Source organism: Molossus molossus, unplaced genomic scaffold (genome assembly GCF_014108415.1).
Source record: "Molossus molossus isolate mMolMol1 unplaced genomic scaffold, mMolMol1.p scaffold_m16_p_6, whole genome shotgun sequence".
Taxonomy (NCBI): Eukaryota; Metazoa; Chordata; class Mammalia; order Chiroptera; family Molossidae; genus Molossus; species Molossus molossus.
Genome location: NW_023425399.1, coordinates 50,077,625 through 50,092,425, shown reverse-complemented (window position 1 = coordinate 50,092,425; position 14,801 = coordinate 50,077,625).

Below are 14,801 nucleotides of genomic sequence, written 5' to 3'. Positions count from 1 at the left end.
ACATCATACACAGCAGAATTTTCACTGATATGTTACCTAAAGCAACAGAAACAAAGGAGAAAATGAACACATGGGACTACATCAAACTCCAAAGCTTCTGCACAGCAAAAGATACAACCATCAAAATGAAAAGGCAACCCACTGTATGGGAGAGCATAATTGCCAATGATATATCAGATAAGAGGTTAATTTCCAAAATATATAAAGTACTCATACAACTCAACAAAAGGAAGACAAAGAACCCAATTAAAAAATGGGCAGAGGAACTGAATAGATACCTCTCCAAGCAGGACATACAAATGGCCAGGAAACATATGAAGAAATGCTCATTGTCACTAATCATCAGAGAGATGCAAATTAAAACAACAATGAGGTATCACCTCACACCTGTCAGAGTGGTCGCCATCGACAAATCATCAAACAACAAGTGTTGGCGAGGGTGTGGATAAAAGGGACTCTAGTACACTGTTGGTAGGAATGCAGACTGGTGCAGCCACTATGGAAGACACTGTGGTGTTACCTCAAAAAATAAAAAAAAATTGAATTGTCATTTGACCCTGTGACCCCACTTCTAGGTATATACCCTATCAAGCCTGAAACACCAATCAGAAAGAATATATGTACCCCCATGTTCATAGCAGCACTATTTACAATACCTAATATCTGGAAACAGCCCAAGTTTCCATCAGCAGACAAATGGATGAAAAAGCTGTGGTACATGTACACAATGGAATACAATGCTGCTGTAAGAAAGAAAGATCTTTTATCTTTTGAGACGACATGGAGGGAACTGGAAAGTATTATCCTAAGTGAAACAAGCCAAGTAGAAAAAGACAAATACCACATGATCTCAGTTATTTGTGGAATATAATAAACAAAACAGTCTGAGGAATAGGATAGACCCAGAGATCTGGAAGTAGAATGCAGACTGACAACCCTTGGAAGAGGGTGTGGTGTGGGGAGGGAGGAGATAAACCACAAAACTTATATACATGTACACATAACCAATGAACATGGACAACAAAGCCAGGCATGGGGTCAGGGGGATCACGAGGAGGGTTTCAATGGGGTAAAAAAGGAGAAACATTTTTAACAGAAATAAAAAAATTAATTAATTTAAAAAAATATGAGCAAACACAAGTCCTGGACCAGATGAGATCAGACGCAAATTTTAGCAAATGTTCAAAGAACTAGCACCTATGCTCCTCAAACTATTCCAAGAAATTCAAGAGAAGTAAAAACTTCCAAGCTCATTTTACAAAGCCAGTGTTATGTAATTCCAAAACCAGATAAAGATACTGCAAAAAAAAAAATGTATAGGCCAATATTCCTGAAGAACATAGATGTAAAATCCTCAACAATATATTATAAAATCAGATTCATCAATACAAAAACTAACCACCAAATTACACTATACACAAAAATAAAGTCAAAATGAATAAAATACTTAAATGTAATTCATGAAACCATAAAAATCTTAGAAGAAAATGTACGCTGAAAAATCTCAGACATCATACATAGAGGAATTTTCACTGATATATCACAAAGGACAAGAGAAACAAAGAAAAAAACCTTAATAAATGGGACTACATCAAACTAAAACGCTTCTGCACAGCGAAAGAAACCAGCATCAAAGTAACAAGGGAACCCACTCCCCGGAGCACATATTTGCCAATGATACATCAGATAAGGGGTGACTATTAAAAAATATATAGAGTACTCATACAACTCAACAAATGAAAGACAGACAATCAAATAAAAAATAGGCAGAAAACCTGAATAAACATGTCTCTAAACAGGACATATAAATTGCCAGGAGACATATGAAAAAATGCTCAACATCTCTAATCATCAGAGAGATACAAATTAAAGCAACTATGAGATATCACCTCACACCCGCCAGAATGGCTGTCATTAACAAAGCATCAAACAACAAGTGCTGGTGAGGATTTGGAGAAAAGGGTACTCTAGTACAAAGCTGGTGGGAATGCAGAACGGTGCAGCCATTATGGAAGACAATATGGAGTTTCCTCAAAAAATTAAAAATTGAACTGCCATTTGGCCCAGTGATCTCACTTCTAGCAATATATCCCAAGAAGCCTGAAACATCGATCAGGAAAAATATATGCACCTTTATGTTCATAACAGCACTAATTACAATAGCCAAAATCTGGAAACAGCCCAAGTGCCTGCCCATCAGTAAAGGAGTGGATAAAAAATCTGTGGTCCATTTACACAATGGGATACTATGCAGCTCTAAAAAACAAAGATCTTTTACCCTTTGCGATGACATGGAGTGACCTGGAGAGTAGAATGTTGAGCAAAATAAGCCAGTCAGAGGAAGACAAGTACCACACTTATTTATTCATGAAACATTATGAACAAAATAAGCTGTCAACAAAGAGAACAAGAGACATGGAAGTAGAAAACAGACTAACAAACCTCAGAGGGATGGGGGTGGGAAGGGTGTGAAGAGATAAATCAAAGAACTTATATGCATATATGCACAACAAATGGACAGAGGCATTAGGCTGGGGAAGGCAGGAGAGGGCTGGTAGCGGGAAGAAGGTGGTCAATCAGAAAAAAAGCAGGATATCTGTAATACTTTCAACAATTTAAAAAATGGTCAAGAGTTAATATAGGATTCAGTATTTAATTAATCAAAATTAATACTGGCATTTTTATCTGTTGCCATTTTATCACAAAATTCAAGTTTGTCAAAGTAGCTGAAGTGAGCTGTGCTAGATTTACCTCTTTTGAAGGTCTGAAGAATTTCACTATACTATTCACTCTTCTCTAGTAAAATAATTATTGTTAAAATTAGGCACAAACTCAAACCAAACTGAGATATATTAAAACTTAAATATTAAAAAAAAATGCTTACTGCATCATATATTATTTTACAGACTCAGCTTCTAATACACATTTGAGCAACGGTATTATCTAATGGATTTGTCTCAGGTGGAATCTGGAAAAGTGATTTAGCATTATCCAATGAAGACAGAAGGTGGGGTTATGTTGAATTGTCTGGTAGGCCAGTAACATGAAAATAATTTTTTTTGGTTTAAAATCTGCATGGAAAAAGAATAAATATCAGCAATCAATACAAAAAATAAAATAAAATAAAAAGAGCATAGACCAGGACCATGTGGGATTTATTCTGATGTCACAAAGTTGGTACAATATTTGCAAATCAATAAATTTTATACATCACATAAACAAAATAAAGGATAAAAATCACATGATCATATAAATAGATGCCCAAAAAAAAGCATTTAATAAAATCCAGCACCCATTTATGATAAAAACTCTCAGCAAAGTGGAAATGAAGGATCATACCTTAATATAATAAAGGCTATAAGTGAAATACCTATACACAACATCATATTCAATGGGCAAAAACAAAAAGCCTTTCCCTTAAAATCATAAATAAAACAGTAATATCTGCTTTCACCACTCTTATTCAATATGGTATTGGAAATCCTAGACACAGCAATCTGACAAGAAGAAGAAATAAAAGGTATCCAAATTGGAAAGAAGGAAGTAAACCTCTCATTATTTGTAGATGACATAATATTGTACATAGAAAACCCTAATGACTTTAACAAGAAACTGCTAGATTTAATGAATGAATTTGGTAAAGTAGCAGAATACAAAGTTAATATCCAGAAATTAGTGGCAGTTTTATACAGAAATTATAAACTCTCAGAAAGAGATACCAAGGAAATAACCCTATTTACATTTACAAAAAAAAAAAAAAAAAAAGATTAAGGTACCTAGGAATAAACTTAACTGCAGAGGTAAAAGACTTGTACTTAGAAAACTATAGGACATCGAAGAAAGAAACAGAGGAAGATACAAACAAGTGAAAACATATACTGTGTTCATGTATAGGAAGAATTAACATTATTAACATGTCCATACTACTCAAAGCAATCTATAGATTTAATGCAATTCCTATTAAAATACCAATGGCATATTTTACAGACCAAGAACAAATATTCCAAAAATTTATATGCAACAGAAAAAGACCCCAAACAGCCTCAGCAATCTTAGAAAGAAAAACAAAATTGGAAGGATCATAATACCAGACATCAAACTATACTACAAAGCCACTGTAATCAAAAGAGTATAGTACTTGCACAAGAATAGGCATATAGATCAATAGAATAGAACAGAGAACCCAGAAATCAACCCATGAACTTATGGTCAATTAATATTTGACAGAGGAGTTAAGAGCATAAAATGGAGTAAAGACAATGGTGTTAGAAAAATTGGAGAGATACATGCAAAAAATAAAACAAGAACACCAACTTGCACCATACACAAGAATAAACTTAAAATGGATAATAAACTTAAATAAAACCTGTGAACCCATAAAAACCCTAGAAAAAGTATAGGCAGTGAAATCTCAGATATCATATGTACAGCAGTTTTAGTAATATATCTGCCATGGAAACTAAAGAAAAAATAAACAAATGGGACTGCATCAATTTAAAAAAGTATGCACAGCAAAAGAAACCATCAATAAAATAAAAAGGGAAACCACGATATGGAAGAACATACATGCCAATGATACATCTGATAAAGGGTTAATTTTCTAAATATGCTAGAAACTTATACAACTCAACACTAGGAGGACAATCTAATTAAAAAATAGGCAAAAGACCTGAATAAATACTTCTTTAAAGAAGATATACAAAGAGCCAACAGACAAATGATAAAAAGATCAATGTCATTAATCATCAGAAAGATGCAAATAAAACTACAACAAGATATCACCTCCCGCCTGCCAAAATGGCTACTGTTAATAAATCAACAAACAGCAAGTGCTGCCAAAGATATGGAGCAAAGGGAACCCTTATACAGTTTTGTTGAGAAATAAGAATGGTGCACCCACTGTGGAAAACAGTATGGAGTTTCCTCAAAAAATTTAAAATAGAACTGCTTTTTGACCCAGTGATCTCATTTTTTTGGAATATATCCTAAGAATCCTGAAACACCAATCAGAAAGAATAAATGCACCCTTATGTTCATAGCAGTTCTATTTACAGGAGACAACATCTGGAAATAGGCCAAGTGCCACCAGTAGATGAAAGGATAAAGAAGTTGTGGTATGAGGATTCCAAAATGGTGGCGGAGTGAATGGAAGCTATACAAACCATCTCCCAGGACCAAACTGAAGTTAATATTAAAATAAAGAAAAATTGTAAAGGAAAAGCAACATAAAAGCAGCTGGAGAGGACCCATATAACCAGAAAAAGAAAAAAAACAAAAACAAAAACAAAAACAAACAAAAAACTAAAAACCTGAATCAAGTCTGGTAGGTCTGCAGAGGCCAGGATGGGAGCCCACGGACAAGAGAGTGGGATGGGAGACAAAGGACATCAGCTGTTTAAGCTGTGAGCAGATCCCTCAGGGTTAAAATTCCAAACCACACAGAGCGCTAAATTAGTCACAGACACTCACCTTGGGCTCTGGCAGAGGGAGGATGGACTGTACTAGAACTGCGTGAGGACACTCAGAATTTGGAGGTTACTGAGTTTTTTCTTAGTCTTACCCTTGCAAGACAGTGGCCCCTTCTCAAAACCTAGGAGAGAAGCCGTAACACCTTCCTCAGAGAGTTAACCGCAACCAGCTGGGCAAGAGAAATGCAAATTGAGGCTTATTAAAAAGCAGCATCAGCCCTACCCTCTGGAAATCCTCTTACCCTGAAAACTAGAGGAATTTTTTTTATTAAGTTGAAGGCTACAACTGAAAACTAATCAAGTAACTGAGACTAATAGCCTGAAGACAAAAAGCTACAGGGTAACTGACCTTTACCTTAGCTTGAAAATCTACCCAGGAAAGTAAGACTTGACACTGGTGTTTAACGTAGGCCCACCCAAGCTGACCCAAACCAAGAAGAGGAAGCCACAAACAGAAGAACAACAACAATCAGGAAAAATATGGCAGGCTCCAAAACACACTGAGATAGCCAAAATGGTGAAACAAAGAAACAAATCCCAAATAAAAGAACAAGAAAACTCTATCAAAGATGAGATCAATGAAATAAAGCTAAGCAAACTATCAGAGGTAGAGTTCAGAGCCATGATCTTGAGGAAGCACAACAGCATGAGTAAGGACGTCAGCACCATGAGTAAAGATATAGAAACATTGAAAACCAACCAAGTGGAAATGAAGAATGACATAGCAAAAATAAAGAACACATTGGAAGAACTATTAAGCAGAGTAGAGGAAGCTGAGGACCAGATCAGTGAATTAGGAGACTGGGTAGAAAAAAATCAACCAATGAGAAACCCAAAAGGAAAAAAAAAAAACAACTAAAACCAGAAAGACAGCTTAAGAGAACTGTGAGATAACTGGAAACATAATAACATTTGCATCATAGGAGTCCCTGAAGAGAAAGAAAATGGGCAAGGGTTAGAGAATATATTTGAAGAAATAGTGACAGAAAATTTTCCTAACTTGATGAAAGAAGAAGGCATTCATGTTCAAGAAGCACAGAGAGCCCCAAGTAAGAAGAACTCAAACAGGCCCACACCAAGTCACAGAGTAATTAAAATAACAAAAATTAAAGCCAAAGAGAGAATCCAAAAGGCAGCAAGACATAAGAAACAAGTTACCTACAAAGGAAACCCCATAAGGCTCTCAGCTGATTCTCAACAGAAACACTACAGGCCAGAAGGGAGGGGCATGAAGTAATCAAGGTCATGAAAAACAAGGATCTGAATCCAAGACTACTCTCTTCAGCTAGGCTATCATTCAAAATAGAAGGTCAAATAAAGAGCTTTCCAGACAGGAAAAAAAAAAAAAAAAAAGGGCTAAGGAAAAATATTAACACCAAAACCAGCACTGCAAGATATGCTAAAAGCATTACTGTAATTAGTAAAAGTAATAGAAAGAAAAATATAACCACATTAAATAAAAATGGCAATAAATAAGTATACATCTTTTATCTTCTTAAATTTGAATGGTTTGAATGCTCCAATAAAAGACACAGAGTAGCTGACTGTATAAGAAAGCATGACTCACATATATGTTGTTTACAAGAGACCCACCTCACAACAAAAGACTCACATAGGTTGAAAGTGAAAGGATGGTAAAAAATCTTTCAAGCAAACAGAAAGCAAAGAAAAAACTGGGGGTAGCAATGCTCATATCTGATAAAGTAAATTTCAAAGTAAAGGCCAAAACTAGAGACAAAGAAGGCCACTACATAATATTGAAAGAATCTATCCAACAGGCAGATATAACCTTGGTAAACATATATGCACCCAATATAGAAGAACCAACATATATTAAAATTTTATTTGTAGGACTTCAAAGGAGAAATTGACAGCAATATTATCATAACAGGAAACTTCAATACCCCACTGACATCACTGGATAGATATTCTATTGATTTTTTTTTTTTTTCCTCATCCGAGGATATTTTTCCATTTTTTGTTCAGGTAGAGTGGGAGGGAGAGAGAGGAACAGAGAGAGAGAGAGAAACATCGATGTGAAAGGAACACATCAAGTGGCTGCCACCCGCACAACCGACCAGGGCCGGGGACAAACTGCAACCGAGATACATGCCTTTAGCGGGAACCGAACCCGGGTCTGTCAGGACCGCAGGCCGACGCTCTAACCGCTGAACCAAACTGGCCAGGGCTGGATAGATATTCTAGACAAAAAATTAACAAGGAAATACAGACTCTAAATGAAGTGCTAGATCAAATGGATTTAAAAATATCTACAGAGAATTATATCCCAAAACTGCAGAATTCCCATTTTTCTCACGTGCAAATGGGACATTCTCAAAGATAGACCACATGTTAGGGCACAAGCTAAGTCTCTGCAAGTTCATAAAGATTGAAATCATTTCAAGCATCTTCTCAGATGACAATGGCATGCAACTAGAAATCAGTTGCAACAAGAACATGCAAAGACATTTGAAAACATAGAGGCTAAATAGCATGTTACTTAACAATGAATGCGTTACCATGGAGATCAAGGAAGAAATTAAAAACTTCCTGGAAACCAAGGAAAACAAACACATGACAACACAAAATCTATGGGATGCATTGAAAGCAGTTCTGAGAAGGAAGTTCATAGCACTACAGGCCTACCTCTGGAAGCGAGAAAAATCTCTAATAGACTATCTAACCTCACAACTAAAGAACTAGAAAGCAAACAAAAATAAGACCCCAGAGCAAGTAAAAGAAAAGAAATAGTAAAGATCAGAGCAGAAATAAATGACATGGAGACCAAAAATTTAATTCAAATGAACAATGAAACAAAAAGCTGGTTCCTTGAAAAGATGAACAAGATTGATGGACCCTCAGTTAGACTCACCAAGAAACAAAGAGAGAAAACCAAAATACACAAAATCAGAAATGAAAGAGTAGAAATAATAACTAACACCACAGAAATGCAAAGGATTGTTAACAATTATTATGAAAAATGACACGGCCACACATTCGACAATCTAAGCAAAATAGACAGATATCTAGAAACACCTAGTCTTCCAAAACTGAACCAGGAAGAGACAGAGAACTTGAACAGACCAATAACAACAACAACAAAAAATGGAAGATGTAATGAAGACTCTTCCAGCAAACAAAAGCCCAGTCCCAGATGACTTCGTGAGGAAATTTTACTGAACATTCAAAGAAGAACTAATACCCATTCTCCTCAAACTTTTTCAAAAAAGAAAAAAGACTTCCAAAGTCCTTTTATGAGGCCAGGATAATTGTAATTCCAAAACCATAATAAGACATTACAAAAAATAAAAGTACAGACCAATAACCCTGATGAACATAGATAACAAAATAGTGAACAAACAACCCAGTGTATGGGAGAGCATAATTGCCCATGGTACATGGAATTAGACATTAATTTCCAAAATAAATAGAGTGCTCATAAAACTCAATAAAAGAAAGACAAAGAACCCAATTAAAAAATGGGCATAGGAACTCAATAGACACCTCTCTAAACAGGACATACAAATGGCCAAGAGACATATGAAGAAATGCTCAATGTTACTAATCATCAGAGAGATGCAAATTAAAACAACAATGAGGTATCACCTCACACCTGTCCGAATGGCTGCCATCAACACATCATCAAACAACAAGTGTTGGCAATGGTGTGGATAAAAGGGGACTCTAGTACACTGCTGGTGGGAATGCAGACTGGTACACCCATTATGGAAAACAATATGGTGTTACCTCAAAAAATTAAAAATTGAACTTCCATTTGACCCAGTGATTCCACTTCTAGGAATATACCCTAAGAAGCCTGAAACACTGATCAGAAAAATATATGTACCCCCATGTTTGTAGCAGCACTATTTACAATAGCTAAGATCTGGAAATAGCCCGAATGTCCATCTGTAGATGAATGGATTAAAAAGCAGTGGTACATATACTCAATGGAGTACTACACAGCTATAAGAAAGAAAGATCTTTTATCCTTTGAGGAGACATGGTGGGACCTGGAAAGTATCCTAAGCAAAACAATCCAAACAGAGAAAGACAAGTATCATATGATCTCACTTATCTGTGGAATAAAATGAACATAACAGTCTGAGAAATGGGGTAGTTCCAGAGACATGGAAGTGGGGTACAGACTGACAATCCCAGAAGAGGGGGTGGTAGGGGAGAGATAAACCACAGAACTTATATGCATGTATGCATGAACAATGGACATGGACAACAAAGCTGGGGACAGGGCAGGGAGGTCAGGAGGGGGTATTAATGGAGGCAAAAGGAGAAGCATCTGTAACAAAAATAAATTAATGAATTAAAAAAAAAATCACCTGGCTGTAAATAAGAAGGTACTCTTAACCTTTGCAACAGCTGGTTGGACTTGGAGATTATTATACCAAGTGAAATAATCCAGTCAGAGAAGGACAAATAACTTATGATCTTACGTATATGTGAAATCTAATGAACAAAAGAAACTGGTGAACAAAATAGGACCAAAGGCATGGATACATGAAAGAGACTGACAGATTTCAGAGGGGAGGGTGATAGGGGGACTGGAAGGGATTAGATAAAGAATATATATGCATATATGCATATCCCATGGACCCAGAGAGCAATGTAGTGAAGGACAGGGGTGGTGGGGTGTTTCTGGGGCTTGTTCGAGGATAGCAAATGAAGGGATAATGGAGGACATATATAATAGTGTCAACAATTTATTTAAAGTTTACTTTGTCTGATATTAATATAATTATGCCAGCTCTCTTTTATTTAGTTTTTGCATGCTATAGCATTTTCTATTATTTTACTTTCAACATTTTGTGATCATTATATTATAAACATATGTGTATATGTATAAAATATGTATATATTTTTAAATAACAACAACAAAAACTCTAAATTCAGCCAAACAATAATGCCCAATCCTGTGCCTGTTTCCCCACCTTCCCAAGGAAGCTGATAGGTGGCAATAGTCATGGAAATCTCTGCCCTCTGTCATCCCCTTGTGCCCCAAATTTTAATAGCTCAGAATATGCAGTGTTAATTTTTCACCTGCCTGGTGACAAGGATTGTTAGCACCAAACTTGGCTCCCAAGGTATGCTTTCCCAATAATTATGGAGAAGAGTAAGCACCCCAAACATCATTGTTGAGTGCCTAGTTTTACTAGGCATCTGTCAATTTTTTCCATACATTTTCTCATTTATTTCATAACAACCATTTGAGTGAGATACCAAATAATTCTAATTCTATGGTTGTGAAAACAGAAGCTCACATAATGTAAAAATGTGCTGTTAGTGCTACAAGTAGTAAGAAGTGAGACTTGAACTCAGATGTGTTTAACTCCAAAGATCTCCTCACTGATGCTTAGCTTCAACCATGGTTTCTCTAAACTACACTATATTGGCAATACAAATTATCTAACAACTTTACCTCTATAAATGAATATGATGATGACATAGTTTTTTCACAATCAACCCTTATTTCCAGTTCTGTACTCTCTCATCCCTCCCTGTGATGGACATCCCTAGTTCTTCCTCTTACTCTTCTGGGGAAGTGCTTACCTGCACCGAAAAGGTAATTCTCACTTCCCAGGAAGACAAGCTCCTTGGAGAATAAAAACAAAAATGTTGCCCTGGCTGCTTTGGCTCAGCAGTTAGAGGATTGGCCCATGAACCAGAGAGACCTGGGTTTGGTTTCCGCTAAGGGCATGTACCTCAGTCACTGTTTGTGCCCGGCCGCCAGTTGGGGTTGTGTGGGTGGCAACCAGTTGGTGTGTCTCTCTCACATCGATGTTTCTCTCTCTTTCTTTCTCCCTCTCTTTCTCCTCCTCTGTCTGAAGATAAATGCAAAAAAAAAAAAAATGTTTAGAAAAGTGTATAAAACACATTTCCAAATAGTACAGGAATGAGGCAGAGCTTGAAGAGTTGGATGCTTGAGATGCTGGCAACAGCATCCATAATAAGGCTCCAGGATGGGCTTTCTAATTCCTGGGGAAACCTAAACCACTTTCCCTGAAGCCAATATCTGAGAGAAGATCACATCCGGGGGGGAGGGCATAGTCCAGTGACTAAGGGTGTGACCAGGAGATAGGGGAGAGCAGGGAGCAGCCCAATGTAATGGGCAGGACTCTCTAGAACACATGTCCAGGCCTGGAATGTGTATTCGCTTTTTATTCTCTTTTCGGCCAATGTCAAATAATCACTTTTTCACCTCAAGTCTGTGCTCTTTTACCCTCCAGTACAATGGAAGAGGGATGCAAAAGCAACTAACATGGTTTGGGAAACAGGCATAAAACAGACATGCTGTTAGAATTGGATAGTAATGACTAAATTGTTTTATAATCAGTGCTAGAAGGCCAGCTTTGCATCTGGGATGAGGGACACAAACCTTAAATCCCAACCTCACACCATACACACACTCAAACTCCAGCTGAATTACACAACTAAATGTGAAAAGCAAAAAAAATAGCAGGATTAGAAAATATATATAGAAGAATATAGAAAAAAAAGTTTAATGTCAGACATAAAAAAGCACAAATGCTCAACCAAAATAATGATACATTGAACTGTCTTCAATTTAATATGAATAATGAAAGAAATCATGAACACAATGATCCCTAGTAAAGGTGAAGGCTCATACCCCAGCAATGTTCCCTTTGGAACCCAACCAGGAGAAACTCTCACACGTGTACATGTAGAGACCAAGGTGAGGTGCTACTGAAGGCCTGATTTTAACAAGAAAGTAGTAGACCAATTCAAGGTCACTCAGTAGGGTATTATTTTATTACCTATGTTCTATTAGGGCAAGGATCTAACAAATAAAGCAAAAGCAGTGATAATGGAAGGACTAGATTGACTAGAGGTGGTGTGGATGACACTCATAGATATGATTTGAGTCAAAGCATCAAGTTGCAAATGTAAAATGCTAAAAGCTTAAATACTATATATCATTTTACTAAAGAAGCTATATGCCTGGAATATGACTACGCTCCATGACCCGCCCAGTTAGGAATTTATGATCAGATCACCCTTTGAGGTTACTTTTCTTATAACACTTTTTTCTATATATTATATTAATTATATTATATTATATTATTATAATATAATATAATATAATTAATGTAATATAATATAATATAATATAATATAATATAATATAATATAATATAATATAATATAATAGATTATCTACTGTCAATATCATGAGAGAAATAAATGTCCTGCTTGTTTAAGTCAATGTTATTTGGAGTTTCTATTTTACTAAAAAAAAACCCTACATTTTACCTAGTAAAACATTCCATACTTTTTCTATTTATTTAGAATAGTTTTAATTTTAAAAAGTAAAACTAAAGTAAAGAAAAATAAGACCAGTGTTAGATGCGAGAAAATTCAGTTCCGGGAGTGTGAAAAGGAGAGTGGATACAGCCGTGTGCTAGGCAAAAGTGAAAGAGTATGGGGCCTTTGGAAGAGAGGGAAAGACATTTTAATAAAAGAGATTTCAATGACAACAAACACATTTACAACAGGATTTTTTTGGCTGACTTCCTCTTTGGGGCTTAAATGAGTCAGTGCATGTAGAGAGCCTAAGATAGCACCTAGGCTCAAAAGTGATCCATATTATATTATATTATATTATATTATATTATATTATATTTATTATATTATATTATATTATATTAATTATTATATATCATATCATATCATCAACATAAGAAACATCCCAGCCTAAAGAGAATTTTTATGAGTTTATTTCAGTCAAACTGATGAGATACCACAGGGAGCAAGACCTCAAATGCTCCCAAGATAATAGTTTTTTATCTTCTTTTATGCATTCAAAATTAAGGAGGAAATGTAAGAAATATTATATGGAGGCAGAAGAAAGCACGCTGGGAAATGGATTACAGAATAGTTTATAAGATTATGTGCTTTCTTGAGGGTGGTTATGGCTTATTTCAAGATGTGTCAACCTAGATGCACAGGAAAAATGAACAGGGCTTGCTAAAGTAAATATTAGCAAACCAAATTCAGCAATACATCAAAAAAATTATTCACCATGAACAGGTGGGATTCATCCCAGGGATGCAAGGCTGGTACAATATTCACACATCAATACATGTGATACATCACACAAAATGAAAGGTAAAAATTATAAGATCATATCAACAGATGCCAAAAAAGCTATATGCCTGGAATATGACTACTACGCTCCATGACCCGCCCAGTTAGGAATTTATGATCAGATCACCCTTTGAGGTTACTTTTCTTATAACACTTTTTTCTATATATTATATTAATTATATTATATTATATTATATTATATTATATTATATTATATTATATTATAATAATATTATATTATATTATATTATATTATATTATATTATATTATATTATATTATAGATTATCTACTGTCAATATCATGAGAGAAATAAATGTCCTGCTTGTTTAAGTCAATGTTATTTGGAGTTTCTATTTTACTAAAAATAAAACCTACATTTTACCTAGTAAAACATTCCATACTTTTTCTATTTATTTAGAATAGTTTTAATTTTAAAAAGTAAAACTAAAGTAAAGAAAAATAAGACCAGTGTTAGATGCGAGAAAATTCAGTTCCGGGAGTGTGAAAAGGAGAGTGGATACAGCCGTGTGCTAGGCAAAAGTGAAAGAGTATGGGGCCTTTGGAAGAGAGGGAAAGACATTTTGATAAAAGAGATTTCAATGACAACAAACACATTTACAACAGGATTTTTTTCTTTTTTTTTTTCATTTCAATCTTCAAATCCTCCTTGTCTACATATAACCCGAGGTTGAAGAAAAGCATCTGTGGAGAAGATGGCAGCAGGCAGGACCAGAGGGAGGGTTAGTGTGTGAGAGAGTGAGCAAATGTATGAGAAAGTGTGAGTGGATGCAAAGGTGGATCAAGAAACCCCTGCAGTGCAGAGACACTGAGCAGAAAGTCCCTGTGCTGTGGACCTGAGCAGCCGGCTACCACAGTAAGCAGCCTTTCAGGATGCTTCTCCCTGTGCCACAGGGATGTCCCACCATTTTGGAAGATTCCAGGTCTTCCCTTGGAGGAGGCAGTGGGAGCAGCTGGGAACCAGTAACCTGAGCACACCAGCACAACTGGCACCATTGAACCAGTACATACTCTGTGTCAACACAGACCAGTGCACAGTAATGGAGCTGCCAAGGTGCCAGTCATGAAAGTCGTGGACAGCCCAAAGACCAGCACCATTCTCCATAGTAGCAGCCCAATCAGAGTCCAGATGTAGCCCAGCAAAAGAGGCTGGGGAGCAGACATCCATCCCCAGACAACAGAAGCACGGACC